Raw genomic sequence first — 16,267 nt, 5'->3', positions numbered from 1 at the left:
TTTTAATGTACTGTTGGATCCTATTGGCTAGTATTTTGGTGAGAATTTTTGCATCCATGTTCATCAGGGATATTGGTCTGTAGCTCTCCATTTTGATGGGGTCTTTGTCTGATTTTGGGATCAAGGTAATGCTGGCCTCATAAAATGAGTTTGGAAGTTTTCCTTCCATTTCTACTTTTTGGAACAGTTTCAGAAGAATATGTATTAATTCTTGAAATGTTTGGTAGAATTCCCCCTGGGAAGCCATCTGGCCCTAGGCTTTTGTTTTTTGGGAGATTTTTGATGACTGCTTCAATTTCCTTACTGGTTATGGGTCTGTTCAGGTTTCATATTTCTTCCTGGTTCAGTTTTGGTAGTTTATAGGTCTCTGGGAATGCATTCATTTCTTCCAGATTATCTAATTTGCTGGCATAGAGTTGCTCATAATATGTTCTTAAAATTGTTTGTCTTTCTTTTGTGTTGGTTGTAATGTCTCCTCTTTCATTCATGATTTTATTTATTTGGGTCCTTTCTCTTTTCTTTTTAATAAGTCTTACAAGGGGTTTATCGATCTTATTAATTCTTTCAAAAAATGAGCTCCTAGTTGCGTTGATTTGTTCTACTGTTCTTTTTGTTTCTATTTCATTGATTTCTTCCTCTAATCTTTATTATTTTTCTTCTCCTGCTGGGTTTAGGCTTTATTTGCTGTTCTTTCTCCAGCTCCTTCAGGTGTAAGGTTGGGTTGTGTATTTGAGACCTTTCTTGTTTCTTGAGACAGACTTGTATTGCTATATACATTCCTCTTAGGACCACCTTTGTTGCATCCTAAAGATTTTGAACAGTTGTGTTTTCAATTTCATTTGTTTCAACGAATATTTTTCATTCTTCTTTAATTTCCTGGTTGACCCATTCATTCTTTAGTAGGATGCTCTTTAGCCTCCATGTATTCGAGTTCTTTCTGACTTTCCTCTTGTGATTGAGTTCTAGTTTCAAAGCATTGTGGTCCAAAAACTATTCAGGGAATGATCCTAATCTTTTGGTACCAGTTGAGACCTTATTTGTGATCAGGATGTGATCTATTCTGGAGAATGTACCATGTGAACTAGAGAAGAATGTGTATTCTGTTGCTTTGGGATGGAATGTTCTGAATATATCTGTGAAGTCCATTTGGTCCAGTGTGTCATTTAAAGTCTTTATTTCCTTGTTGATCTTTTACTTCGATGATCTGTCCCTTTCTGTGAGGGGGATGTTAAAGTCCTCTACTCTTATTGTATTATTGTCAATGTGTTTCTTTTATTTTATTATTAATTGGATTATATAATTGGCTGCTCCCATGTTAGGGGCATAGATATTTACAATTGTTAGATCTTCTTGTTGGATAGACCCTTTAAGTAGGATATAGTGTCCTTCCTCATCTCTCATTATAGTCTTTGGTTTAAAATCTAATTTGTCTGATATAAGGATTGCCACCACAGCTTTCTTTTGCTTGTCCATTAGCATGGTAAATGGTTTCCCCCCCTGCACTTTCAATCTGGAGGTGTCTTTGGGTCTAAAATGAGTCTCTTGCAGATAGCAAATTGATGGGTCTTGTTTCTTTATCCAATCTGAGAGCCTGTGTCTTTTGATTAGGGCATTTAGCCCATTTACATTCAGGGTAACTATTGAAAGATATGAATTTAGTGCCACTGTATTGCCTGTAAGGTGACTGTTACTGTATATTGTCTGTGTTCCTTTCTGGTCTATGTTGCTTTTAGGCTCTCTCTTTGCTTAGAGGACCCCTTTCAAGATTTCTTGTAGGGCTGGTTTCATGTTTGCAAATTCCTTTAGTTTTTGTTTGTCCTGGAAGCTTTTTATTTCTCCTTCTATTTTCAGTGACAGCCTAGCTGGACATAGTATTCTTGGCTGCATATTTTTCTCGTTTAGGTCTCTGAAGGTATCATGCCAGTCCTCTCTGGCCTGCCAGGTCTCTGTGGATAGGTCTGTTGCCAATCTAATGTTTCTACCATTGTAGGTTACAGACCTCTTGTCCTGAGCTGCTTTTAGGATTTTCCCTTTTCTCTGAGACTCGTAACATTTACTATTAGATGTTGGGGTGTTGACATGTCTTTATTGACAAAGGGTGTTCCCTGTGCCTCCTGGATTTTGATGCCTGTTTCCTTCCCCTAATTAGGGAAGTTCTCTGCTATAATTTGCTCCAATATACCTTCTGCCCCCCTCTCTCTTTCTTCTTCTTCTGGGATCCTAATTATTCTAATATTGTTTCATCTTATGGGATCACTTATCTCTCTAATTCTGCCCTTGTGATCCAGTAGTTGTTTCTCTCTTTTTCTCAGCTTCTTTATTTTCCATTGTTTGGTCTTCTATATCATTGATTCTCTCTTCTGCCTCATTTATCCTAGCAGTTAGAGCCTCTATTTTTGATTTCACCTCATTAATAGCCTTTTTGATTTTGACTTGGTTAGATTTTAGTTCTTTTATTTCTCCAGGAAGGGATTCTCTAGTACCTTCTATTCTTTTTTTCAAGCCCAGCTAATATCTTTATAATGATCATTCTGAACTCTTGTTCTGACATCTTACTAATGTCTGCATTGATTAGGTCCTTGGCAGTTGGTACTGCCTCTTGTTCTTTATTTTGAGGTGAGTTTTTCTGTATTGTCATTTTGTTCAGAGAAGAATAGATGAATGAGAAAACAGAATGCTAAAAGGGTAACAACGACCCCAGAAAAATATACACTAAATAAATTAGAAGAGACCTGAAACAGGGAGGAAAAAAAGGAAAAAAAAAAAAAAAGAATATGATCAGGCTGGTGAATAGAACAGAGCCACACACTAGAGTTTGGGTGTATTTTGGTCTGTTAGAAGAAACTGCCTCCCAAACTTTTAAGGAAAAAAAAAACTTATATATGTACAAAAATAAGGGTAAATATGTTGAAGGGTTGGAATATGACTGTAAGGATGAAAATTGAAAAAGATTATGTAAAAGGAATTAAGATAAGAAGTTGGTTGAAAAAAATAAGAAGAAAAATTAAAAAATAAAAAGGGAGAGAATATGATCAGGTGGGAGACTAGAACAAAGCCATACACTAGACTTAGGGTATATTTTGGTCTATTAGAAGAGACTGTATCCCACCATTTTAAAGAGAAAAAAACATATATACAGAAAGTATGGTTAAATACAATGAAGTGATAGAATGACTGTAAAAATGAAAATTACAAAGATTTTAAAAAAGGAATTGATAAGGTATTTTTTGAAAAAGGGAAGAAGAAAAATTAAAAAAAAAAAAGAAAATAAAAAAATAACTTTGAAAGACAAAAGAATTGTGGGAAAAAGCCATGAATTCTATATGCTATATTCCCCTAACGTTGGTGTTCCGAGGTTCTCATTTATCGGTAAACTTGGTCTTGGCTGGATGTTCTTGCTGATCTTCTGGGGGAGGGGCCTGTTTGCAGTGATTCTCAAATGTCTTTGGTCCAGGCAGAATTATACCGCCCTTGCCAGGGGCCAGGCTAAATAATCTGCTTTGGTTTGCTCTCGGTAGCTTTTTTTCCTGAAAGCTTTCAGCACAGCTTTGGGGTGTGCAAATGAAAATGGTGGCCACCCAATCTCTGGCCCCAGAGGAACTGAGAACTCGGGGCCCCACTCCTCAGTGAGCCCTCAGAGAAAAGGATTCAATCATTCTTGTCTCCCTGGTCTCCAGCCACATTCTATGCTCACCCAGCCTGTGACCGAGCATTTCTATCTCTGGCACACGACCCTGGGTGGAGTCTCCAAACCCAGCAGATCCCTGTGGTGCGCTCCCACACCGCTCCTCCCAGGGGAGGAAGGGGAGTCTCCCCAGATCTGCCACTTGTTGCTCGAAGAGTAATGGCCCAACTGTGCCTCAGATCAGGGTTTATGGGAACACTGAGCTGAACCCACTTCTTAGCTCCATCTTTGCAGCTGGCTTTCCTGCTCTGATACCTGGGAGCTGTGCCACACTCAGTCATCCCCGGTCTATCTGTGACCCTGAGGGTCCTGAGACCACTGTCTCAGCAAGGGTTCCACCCCTGGTTAGCCACTGGAGTGACATCCCTCAACGGAGAAGACTTCTAAAAGTTCCGATTTTGTGTTCCACTGCTCTATCACTTGCTGGTAGCCAGCTGATGGAGGCTCCCTTCCTCCAAGGTCTATCTTCCCAAATATTGCTTCAGATTTCACTTCTCCACATGTCCTACCTTCCAGAAAGTGGTCACTTTTCTGTTCATGCAGTTGCTGCTATTCTTTTCTTTGATCTCCTGTTGAATTTGTAGGTGTTCAGAATGGTTTGATAACTATCCAGCTGAATTCCTGGGACCAGATGAAATTTAGGTTTCCTACTCCTCTGCCATCTTGTTCTTCTCCCAATTTGATGATTTTAGTTTCCACATATAAGTGATATCCTACATACTGTTTTCCAAAATGGTATACATATTATATTCCCATAACCAGTGCATAATTTTTCCCCTTTCTCCATATCCTTGCCAACACTTCCTATCTCTTACCTTTTTGATGATAGCTAAACAACAGGTGTGAGATGATATGCATATTTGCATATTTGATAATTGATGTTTCCTGATAATTACTGATGTTGAACTTTTTTCCCCATGTATCCATTGACCTTTAGTATTTTGTCATTGGAAAATTGTCTATTCAGTTCCTCTACCCATTGTTTAATCAGATTGTTTGTGTTCTTTTGCTATTGAGTTGTAGAATTTCCTTATATATTTTGAATATTAACTTTTAAAGGATATATGTTTAGCAAATATTTTCTCCCATACTGTAGGTTGCCTTTTTTTTTTTTACTGTAGGTTGCCTTTTAATTTTGTTGATTGTTCCTTGTGCTGTGAACACCTTTTTAGTTCGATATAGTACCACTTATTTAATTTGCTTTATTGCTGTGCCTTTCATGTCATACTCCCAAAAATCAGGGTCAAGACCAATGTCCAGATTTTCTCCTATGTTTTCTTCAAGGTGTTTTACAATTTGCACCTTATGTTTAAGTTTTAATTGATTTTGAGTTAATTTTTTGGGTTGTTTAATATAGGGGTCCAATTTCATTCTTTTGCATGTGATTATCTAGTTTTCCTAACACCATATATTGAACAGACTATCATTCCTCCATTGAATATTCATGTGTCCCTTGTCAAATATTAGTTGACCATATATCTGATGATTTATTTCTGGGCTCTCAATTCTGTTCCATTGGTCTATGTGTGTATTTTTGTGGTAGTTCCTTACTGTTTTGATTACTATAATACTGCAATACAGTTAAAATCAGGAAGTGTGATGCCCCTAGCTTTATTCTTCTTTCTCAGGATTACTGTGGTTATTCAGGGTCTTTTGTGGTTCACAGAAATTTTAGGATTACTTTTTCTATTTCAGTGAAAAGTGCCATCAGAATTTTGAATTTATGCATAGCTTTAGATAATATGGACATTTAAAAAATATTAACTCTTCTGATTCATAAACATAGGAACCTTTGTACTTATTTCTTTTTCAATATTTTTTCTCAATGTCTTACAATTTTAGTATACAGATATTTTATCTCCTTAGTTCAATTTGTTCCTAAGAATTTTATTCTTTTTGATGCTATTACATACAGGATTTTTTCTTTGTTTCTTAGTTTATTTTTAGAGTATAGAATTGCAGATGACTTTTGGATGCTTTATTTTATACCCTGAAACTTTACTAAATTTATTACTTCTAACAGTTTTTTCGGTGGTTCAGGATTTTTACATACAAGATCATGTCATCAATAGAGATAATTTTACCTCTTCTCTTCCATTTTAGATGATTTTTAATTCTTTTTCTTGTGAAATTGCTCCAGTTAAGACTTCCAGTGTATGTTGAATAGGAGAAGTGAGGGTGAGCACCCTTGTCTTCTTCCTGATTTTAAAGGAAAATCTTTCAATCTTTCACCATTGAGTATGTCTTTTATTATGTAATATGTCCTTTATTATGCTGAGGTATATTCCATTTTCACCCAATTTATCAAGAGTTTTTATTATAAAGGAATGCTTATTTTGTCAAATGCTTTCTGTGCACCTACTAAGATAGTCATGATTTTTCTCTTTCATCCTATTAATGTAGTGTATCATGTTTATTGAGTTGCATGTGTTGAAATATCCTTCCAGCCCAGGGATAAGTCCCATTTGATCATGGTATATGATCCCTTTAAAGTGCTGTTGAATTTTGTTTACTAGTATTTTGCTGAGAATTATTGCATCTCTATTCATGAAGACATTGCCCTAGTTTATTTTCTTCCTTCCTTCCTTCTTTCCTTCCTTTCTCCCTCCTTCCTCCCTCCCTCTCTTCTTTTTCTTTCTTTCTTTCTTCATTCTTCTTTTTTTCTTTCTTTCTTTCTTCTTTCTTTCCTTCTTTTTTTCTTTTTTTTTAATGACATGAATTTATTTTTATCAGATAATTGTTGAAACTATCATTTAAGAATCCAGCAACCATAACTCTGCCCCCCCCAAAAAAAAAGTTTGGAGCTACTTTATAAAATCATCAAGACCTTAAGAAAACTAATAAAAATAAAGAGAAAAACAAATTTTTAAGTGAATATAGCCATAGTTCCTGTCTTAGTAATATAAGATTATTAATTAAACCACAGAGCTGGTGCTTTTGATGCTTGCAATGATTCAGTAGAGGGGAAAAAACAAATTTTCAGAAATGGAATTTGGAGCTAGAAATGTATATGGCAGCACAGACTAGAAGAAACAAAATTCTGGAAATTCTTGGAGACACATCTAGCTGTCAGCAGTGCAAGTCCACCTAGGCCTGGAAGAATTATGTCTAGAACTTTGTTCTTAGTCCTTTCCTTCTATGATGCACAAAAAAGATGCCATTATATGCCCACTATACTCCCATGAGTGTAAACAGATTTGATAAAACAAACAGACAAAAAAAAGATTTCATATGGAAAAATGCACTAAAATATAAGAATTTTTAATTATAATTATAATAATTATTGATGGTTCATCAGTAATAATCACAAAGAAAATAAAGAAATTACTTCATGTGTGTAAGTACCCTAAACCACAACATGTCAAAAGAGGAACACAGATTGCTATATGAGCTCATAGGGCAAGCTATTGCCTCCTTCCTATAGTTTCATGCATTTTTATATAAGACTAATTCTGGTCTTGAAGAATCTCAAAATATTTCGCCTAGATGAAAGAGAAGGAAGACTATTCCTGGCAGAATAAACTTTGTTACACAAAGGAGCATAAATTCTCAAATAATGTCTGGAGGCCAGTGTGACTGCTGTCTTATATAATATACTGTTCATGAACAGTAAGTATGGAAAAATAATACAAGAAAAATGGTGAAGCCTTATTTTATTTGTTACTCATTTGCTATCACCTAAGAATTGAATATAGTAGACTCTTGAAAACATGGATTTGAACTGAGTGGTTCCACTTATATGGGAATTTTTTAAATAAATATTTTGGAAAAGTTTTGGAGGTTTGCAACAATTTGAAAAAAACTCACAGATGAGCCACATAGTCTAGAGATGAAAGAAAGGAAGAAAAAGAAAGAAAAGAAAGAAAGAAAAGAAAGAAAAGAAAGAAAGAAAGAAGAAAGAAAGAAAGAAAGAAAGAAAGAAAGAAAGAAAGAAAGAAAGAAAGAAAGAAAGAAAGAAAGAAAAAGAGAAAGTTATGCCTTAAATGTATAAAAGTTATGTAGATACTAGTTTGTTTTATCATTTATCATAAAAATATACTCAGATCTATCATGTAAAGTTAAAATGTATCAAAAGTTATGCACACAAACACAGACATGGTGTCATTTACAGTTGAGAAATGTAAGCAAACATAAAGATACAGTAGTAAATCATAACTGCATAAAATTAACTGTATGTACTACTGTAATAGTTTTGTAGCCACCTCTTGTTGCTGTTGTGGTGAGCTCAATTGCTGTGAGTATTCATTTAAAAATGCCATGTGCCATGATGCTCTGCAGGAGCAATTCCTCTTTTCAGTAAATTACATATGGCAATTACAGTTAATATTCTATTTTTCACTGAGGAAGAATTCAAAATAAACATGCTATATGCTTTGGATTCGTTCCTAAGCAATCACTAGCTATCGGCTAACACAGAAAAGGTATCTGGTGATCTGTTTGTATTTGATAAGTCATTTATCTTCTTTTTCTGCAGTTCTCAAGCCCATGACTTTTATTTCTCTGTACTCTACTCTCTCATCATAACAGATAAAGGAAATAGGACCCTGTGCTAGGAATAGAAAGGACACTAACTGGTTTTAAAATGTTATTATGCTAAGCAAAATAAGTCAATCAGGGAAAGACAATTATCATATGATTTCACTCATATGTGGAATTGAAGAAATAAAACAGAGGGAAGGGAAAGAAAAATAAAATAAGATGCAATCAGAGAGGGAGACAAACCATAAGGGACTCTTAACTATAGGAAACAAACTGAGGGTTGCTGGAGGGGAGGTGGGTAGAGGGAAGGGGTAATTGGGTGATGGGCATTAAGGAAGGCACGTGATGCAATGAGCGCTGTGTGTTATATGCAATTGATGAATCTCTGAACTCTACTTCGGAAACTAATAATACACTATATGTTAATTAATTGAATTAAAAATTAAAATAAAATGTTATTTGCATCTTCTCCTCTGTTTTAAACACCTCAAGATTAAATGCTGGATTTAAATACACACACACACACATGCCATTATATTGCTTAAAACAGGTTAAAGTGTAAATTGTGACTATTTTCTCTAGTAATTCTCATATCAATATACTCTCATTGTTCTTGTACATACTAATTACAAGATAAAGTATTAGAAGAATAGAAAAAGATGTAACTATAATGAATTAGAATAAAATAGTGTGGTGGTAACCTTTTATCTTCTCTCAGATTTCCAAAACAGTAGAAAATCTAAGGAAAACATATACTTATTAAAATAAATTAATTAAAATCTTGTAGCAATGTCAGAATCATTCTGATAGCAGTCTAAAGCCAAAGATGATGTCTTCTTTATCTAGTATGAGACAATTCAGAATGCTTGCATCTAAAAATTATAATATATGTATATTATATACATATATTTCCAAACATTATATCTTAGTGGAGGTTGTGTTTCATAATCAGTAATTAAGATAAAATTACATACTGTTACCAAGTGAACAGAAAGCACTTGATTAAAGTGTTTTAAAACTTTCTATGATAGGGCGCCTGGGTGGCTCAGTTGGTTAAGCGACTGCCTTGGGCTCAGGTCATGATCCTGGAGTCCCTGGATGGAGTCCCACATCGGGCTCCCTGCTCGGCAGGGAGTCTGCTTCTCCCTCTGCCCCTCCCCCCTCTCATGTGCTCTCTCTCATTCTCTCTCTCTCAAATAAATAAATAAAATCTTTAAAAAAAAACTTTCTATGATAAATGTAATAAAATATTCCAACATATATTTAATTAACCCAAAGGAAAAAAATACAGTTGACCCTTTAACAACTCAGGGTATAGGGGTGTGAACCCCCCACACAGTTGAAATTTGAATATAACTTTTCACTCTCCAAAAACTTAATTACTATAGCTACCATTGGCTGGAAGCCTTAAAATAACATAAAAAGTTGATTAACACATATTTTGAATGTTATATGTATTATATACTGTTCTTATAATAAAATAAGCTAGAGAAAATAAAATAGTTATTAAGAAAATCATAAGGAAGATAAGTACATTTACAATATTATACTGAATTTATTGATATGTAAGTTTATATTGTCTATTTTTTTTTAAGATTTATTTATCTATTTGACAGAGAGAGAGACACAGCGAGAGAGGGAACACAAGCAGAGAGAGTGGGAGAGGGAGAAGCAGGCTTCCTACAGAGCAGGGAGCCCGATGTGGGACTTGATCCCAGGACCCTGGGATCATGACCTGAGCCGAAGGCAGACACTTAACAACTGAGCCACCCAGGCGCCCCCAAGTTTATATTGTCTAAACAGACAAGATGAATCATCTGTCAATACCTACATCGATATTGTACATTATATGATACAAAAGACTGTAGATGTTATACATGTTACAAACACTAAACATCAAAAATGAAAAGATAAAAAATGTAAAGATAATATGAAAAAGAAATTTATATTTATTTATAGGTATAATAATCTGTGCATTGATAATGACAAAATGATAATATAATTGCTTCAGAGTAGCCTCACTATACACTCATGAATGAGACATAAAATTTTTATGGCATACAGAATTACAGTCATATTCATAATACAGTATTGGAAGCATTATTACTTAAAAAGAAAGCACCTGTGATGATATGCTGATACACAGTTTCTCCAATTATGGGGTAGGGATGCATACTGTGTGGTAATGCAATTATTTGAATGCAAAGTTATAAAATAGTAAGAAAACTAACACATTAGTAATTTTATGTTAAATATCATTCATCTTATGTCTATGTAAAGATAGACTATCCACTTCCATACAAGTCTTGCACATGATGCTCTACCCAATGGTTAGGCAATGATAATAATGATGAAAAAAAGTCTCATATATTTCTTATCATATAGTTATTAGATTTTCACACAAACACACACACGCATCCACAGCAGATAAGCTTTTTAACTGTACAGCATAATAATTATTTACTATTATTGAGTGGAAGAAGATCATCATAAAGTTCTTTTTCCTCATCTTCACACTGAGTAGGCTCAGGAGGAGAATGAGGAGAAGTTGTTCTTATCTCAGGGGTGAGAGGCAGAAGTAGAAGGGGTGGAAGGGCAGGCAGGAAAGGCAGGCACACTTGGTGTAACTTTGCAGAAATACATTGCAATTTCTGTCAGACATTTTTTGCTTTTTCATTTCTCTAAAAATGTTTCTATACAATACCAATCCTTATTCTGCCATTTGCTTTAGTTTCATTGCCTGTATCATAGAAGTGTCTATGCTGTACAAGAAGTCAAAAGCATTCTTGAATAATTAGAACCCTTCTGCCAGATTGTCTACCATCAATTTGTTTTCTGGTACTGCTTCATCTACATCTTCTTCTTCATTGTCTGGCATTCGTTTAGATGCATGAGTCTCCACCAAGTCATCTTCTGTTAATTCCTCCGATGTGGTGTCTGTTAACCTTGAATTTTTCCAAGATCCTTATCTTGAAACACTTCATTCCCTACCTTTTATGCCATATCCACAATTGCTTTTATTATTTCCTTGATTGGATCTGTTGTAAATCCTGTGAAGTCATGCACAGCATCCAGACACACTTTTATCCAGGAGAAATTTTATTATTTTAGGCTTGATGGCTTTCAAGGTTTTTTTCTTTAACAATGATAGCATTTCCAATGGTGCAATCCTTCCTGATTTTCAAGATGTTTTCTTTATCAGGGTTCTCTTCCATAGCATTGGCAAGCCTTTCCATAGAATACCATGTGTAATGAGCCTTAAAGGTCCTTGTGAACTTCTGATTTGAGGTTAAGTTAGAGAAACTGTGTTTGGGGGTAAGTAAACCACTCCCATGCCTTCATTGTTGAACTCATGGGGTTCTGGGTGGCCAGGGGCATTGCCCACTATCAAAAGAACTTTAAAAGGCAGTCCATTACTGGCAAGGAACTTCCAACTTTAGGGACAAAATATGGATGGAACCAATCCTGAAAAAGGGTTCTTGTTGTCCAGGCGTTCTTGTTGTACAACAAAAAGATTGGCAGCTTGTGTTTATTTTTTCCCTTTAAGGCTCAGGGGCTAGTGGTTTTACAGATAAGGGCAGTCCTGATTATAAACCTGACTGAATTTCCACAAAGTGGTACAGGTAGCCTATCTCTTCCTGTCTTAAATCCCAGTGGCCGCTTCTCCTTCTTACTAATAAATGCTTGTTGTGGCACCTTTTTCCAGTATAGGGCACTTTAATTCACATTAAACCCTGTTCAAGTGGATATCCTTTCCCCTCCATAACTTTCTTAATGACATCTCAGAACTCCTCTCCTGTCTCTTGGTTGGCAGAAGCTGCTTCTCCAGTTATCTTGACTTTTTTTTTTTTTAAGCCAAACCTCTTTCTAAAATTATCAAACCATCCTTTGCTGGCATCAAATTCTCCAGCAAATTCTCTTGTACCAACATAAAAACTGCAATTCAATATGAGATAAAATGGTATTTCACAGAAAGTGCAAGGTTTTCACACTTGTTGACATAGCTGCAGTGACAGCTTCATGAATTTCCTTTTCTTTTTTTTGCAATGATCTTTATGCTGGATTCATTTATCTTAAAATGACAGGCAGCTCCTGCTGCAAACCTCAATCTGTATAATACATATCAAGCAATTCATCTTTTTCTTATAATTTCATGACTTTTCTGCTTTTTGGGAGCACTTCCAGCATCACTAGTAGCACTTTTTTTGGGTCTCATGTTGTTACTCACAGTTTATGGTATTGCACTAAGCATGATGAAAATATATGAGAACTGCAAGAGATCATTTTTTTACTGTCATATGCACTTATCATGAGCACTGGGTATTGTATGTAAGTGCTGAATCACTAAAGCTAATACACCTACAACTAATATTACACTATTAACTAACTGGAATTTAAATAAAAACTTTGAAACAAGAAAATAAGACTGTTATTTGCCAAAAATAACAAGTGAATTAAGGAAAGGGAAAGTCAAAGAATATTATGGCTTTATCCTTTTCAACCTGTAAACTACTTTATTTTTTTGAAGATTTCATTTATTCATCTTAGAGAGAGAGTGAGAGAGAGCATGATCAGGAGGGAGGGGCAGAGGGAGAGGGAGAAGCAAACTCCCCGCTGAGTAGGGAGCCCAATGGGGGACTCCATCCCAGGACCCTGAGATCATGACCTAAGCTGAAGGCAGACAAAATCGACTCAGTCACCCAGGCACCCAAACTGTAAACTACTTTAAAAAAATGTGTAATTTTCTCTGGATATATGTGGGGTTTTCATTTCTGTCTTGTTATATGTCCTATTTACAAGTCCTATCAAATTAGGTTTAATTTATCAAGTTAAGTTTTAAAAAGTTCAAGTTCTTCTAGAAAATAACATTGTATTTAATATAAACTAACGTGATTTTCTAAAATTAATCATTGGAGAAGATGTCAGGGAGGGGAGATAAAATGATCTGAGTCATGGGTGGACAGAAGGAAAACCCAAAGCTTTTCAAGCAAGAACCCAAAGAGTTGAAGCCATTAGTAGTACGGAGAACACACAGTAATGAAAGGCTATTACCCTACTGACACCAGACACTAGTCAAATTTTATTTCTTTCTCCTAAGGAAGATCATAATAACCTATGCTCATAACCATAACTTCTATCTGGTCATGTAACAAAAAGTGAACAGATCAGGCATTACTTCATCCCATTCTGTAATTTAAGAAAGTCTTACTATTTTTAAGACATTTATATAGGAGTTAAATTTTTAAAAATAAAAGTCAAAATACCATTATATTTTTCAATTCAATATTTGCCTGGCAACTATCTAGAGAAAAAATAAAAATACTCTGAGATTTTTTTAATTAACCAGTAAAATATTCTTTGGTTGAAGGTGATATCCATGGTCAGGGGAAGGAGGAAGAAAATCTGATTTTAAGTTTTACATTTTATATATCAAATATATTTTAATCATTTGTTGGCTTTCTGATATTAGATATATTTCTTTTGAAAGGATCAATAAACTTTAGATCCTGAATATTTACTTGTGAATATCTAAATACTATGGTTAATTTTATTCCTAAATATGACTTTAGAATCTTTTCATACTTTGATTTTTCTGTTATGATGGCATATGCTATTAAGAAATAAAAATAAGTTGTGTTACCATCTTCATTATCCATTCTCATTCTAGAAGAAAGGTCAACCTCCCTTTATGCAGTGTTTTAACATCTATTGAAGGAGCTGGTGCTGCCTTATCTCAAAGTGCAAGATTATGAAGCACTTTGGCCAAGATAAAGCCAACTGGATTTGAGAAACTTTTAGCCTTTTTTGAGACTGTAGAAAAACTAGGAGCAAGGTAGTAGAGGTTGATTCTTTAACCAGATGAGATGAGAGTATCATTCTTGAATAACAGCACCCAAGTACAGATAGTTGGGCCTAGCACTCCACCACAACTTCCTGTAAGTAAAGCAAAAACAAAGACAGCTTCCTATGGACAGATGTCTGTACCACCATAATCTTTCCCTGATGCCTCTTAAACCCAGAATTCATGTATGAATATATGCAGGGGATAAGAAAAAACTAAAATGAGTGGCATTAAACTTGCTAACATCCTAGTAGATTAAACCCTAGAGGAATTTATATTTAATTCATAGTTCTATAGAAATGTGATGTTTTTCAATGCACACTGCCCTGATCAAACTGAACTTATAACAATGGATGTAGTACTATATAGACTACTTAGCTAAACATCCTTTTTGTGTATTTTGATATATATTAATATTTAAATAAATATAACTTTATTCCCCCCGGGAGAGTTAAATAGTTCTTAAAGAGGACACACATACAAAAAAAAAACAAAAACAAAAAAAACCCCCAAAACCAAAAAACAAAAACAAAAAACAAAACCTAATTGTAACAGGACAAATTTGACAAATTGGAATACATTAAATTGAGAATTTTTGTTTGTCAAAGGCACTATTAGGATAATGAATACACAACCTAGAGAATGTAAGATGATATTTTATTTATATATCTTGAATATCTAAAGTATTCAATAAAAGATAGACAATTAAATGGAAATATTGACAAAAGATTTGAAGAGGACTCAACAAATAGGGTATTTAAATAGCTGGTATACATATGAAAAAATACTCAATTTTATTAGTTACCAGAAAAATGCAAATTCAAACATGATATATCTGCATTATCATTAGAATGGACAATATTTTTTCAAAAATCATTTAATAGGTTGATTTGGAGGTGGAGTAACTGAAATTCACATATGCTATTTGTTGGAGTACAAATTTGAATAACTACTAGAAATATCTACTAAACATGTCCTAATCCAGCAATTAGTCCCAAAGTAGTCTGAGGAAAATGTCCAAGAGAAATGTGTACATATTTTCAGCAAAAGTATGTTAAAATAAACATTGAAGAACTATTAGTGTCAACCTGAAACCAGAAACTACCCAAATATCCATTAGGAGAACAATGGATAAACTATATTCCTATGGAAAATCATACAGCCATGAAAATGAATAAACTATAACTGTTCACAGCATCATTAATGAATTTTACAAACAAAAGGTTGAGTGAAAGAAGTCAGTTATGAGAGAGTACTGCTGTAGTTTTCCATTTTTAAGAAATTTAAAACTGGCAAAACAAACCTTTGGTGTTAGAAATCATGATATAGCTTTGGAGTGAGGCAGAGATTGAAGCTTGGGGGGAGAGAGAGGGAGCTTAGTGCTGTGTCTTAATCTGTGCTGTTTGCATAGTTGTGTCACTTTGTAAAAATTACTTAAGCTGCACACTGATAGTTTATATACTTTCTTGTGTTTAGGTTTTGCTTTGCTTAAAAATATAGTTATCTTTAAAATATTGTTTATGCTTTCAGCTATTAGCAAGTTCTAATTTGCAGATCAATAAGGGGGATTTATTTTTACAAAATTTAATATATCTAAATTATCTATTAAAAGTTATCCTTTTATTTCTGTTTTGGGTACTCTGAAGTATTTTTTTCCATCAATAAATTTTAATATAATCTACTTGAGCTATATACATTTAGTTATTGCTGAGTGATGGAAATAACTCCTACTTTCGAGTAAACTGTCTAGCTGGTCACCCAAGAAGTATTTTCTCTTAAAGAACAAGACAAAGAACAAAAGGAGAAGGGGAAGAGACAAAGAGAAACTGGTTATCCAATCCCCTATCATGCATTCCCCTTTGTAATATTCAAATCAAAGTTTGATTTGCTTTGATATAAAATTTGTTAAATCAAAAAGCACTGAGTAAGTTCAAAGATGAAGGCGGATGGAGGTAGAATATTATAAAGATATGTCTCCCTTTCAACCATAACAAATAATTTCAAATCTCCCAACTGTAAAGAGCACTTTTCTATATTTTGGTTTTCAAATTGTGGGAAAAGAACAGATTTTATGTAGGAAAACCATCATCAGATAAGAAAAAACTTTGAGTCTTGGAGAGGAAGGGAAAACATTCTTTACATATTATTCCATTAAATAGATTTTGATAGCTTCCTACTATGCGAAAAGAGTTCCCCTTCCTTCCTTCCTTCCTTCCTTCCTTCCTTCCTTCCTTCCTTCCTTCCTTCCTTCCTTCCTTCCT

The sequence above is a fragment of the Mirounga leonina genome, unplaced genomic scaffold, assembly GCF_011800145.1.
Source record: "Mirounga leonina isolate KUSES-001 unplaced genomic scaffold, KU_Mleo_1.0 Mir_260, whole genome shotgun sequence".
Classification (NCBI taxonomy): domain Eukaryota; kingdom Metazoa; phylum Chordata; class Mammalia; order Carnivora; family Phocidae; genus Mirounga; species Mirounga leonina.
Note: the sequence above shows the minus strand (reverse complement) of the source record.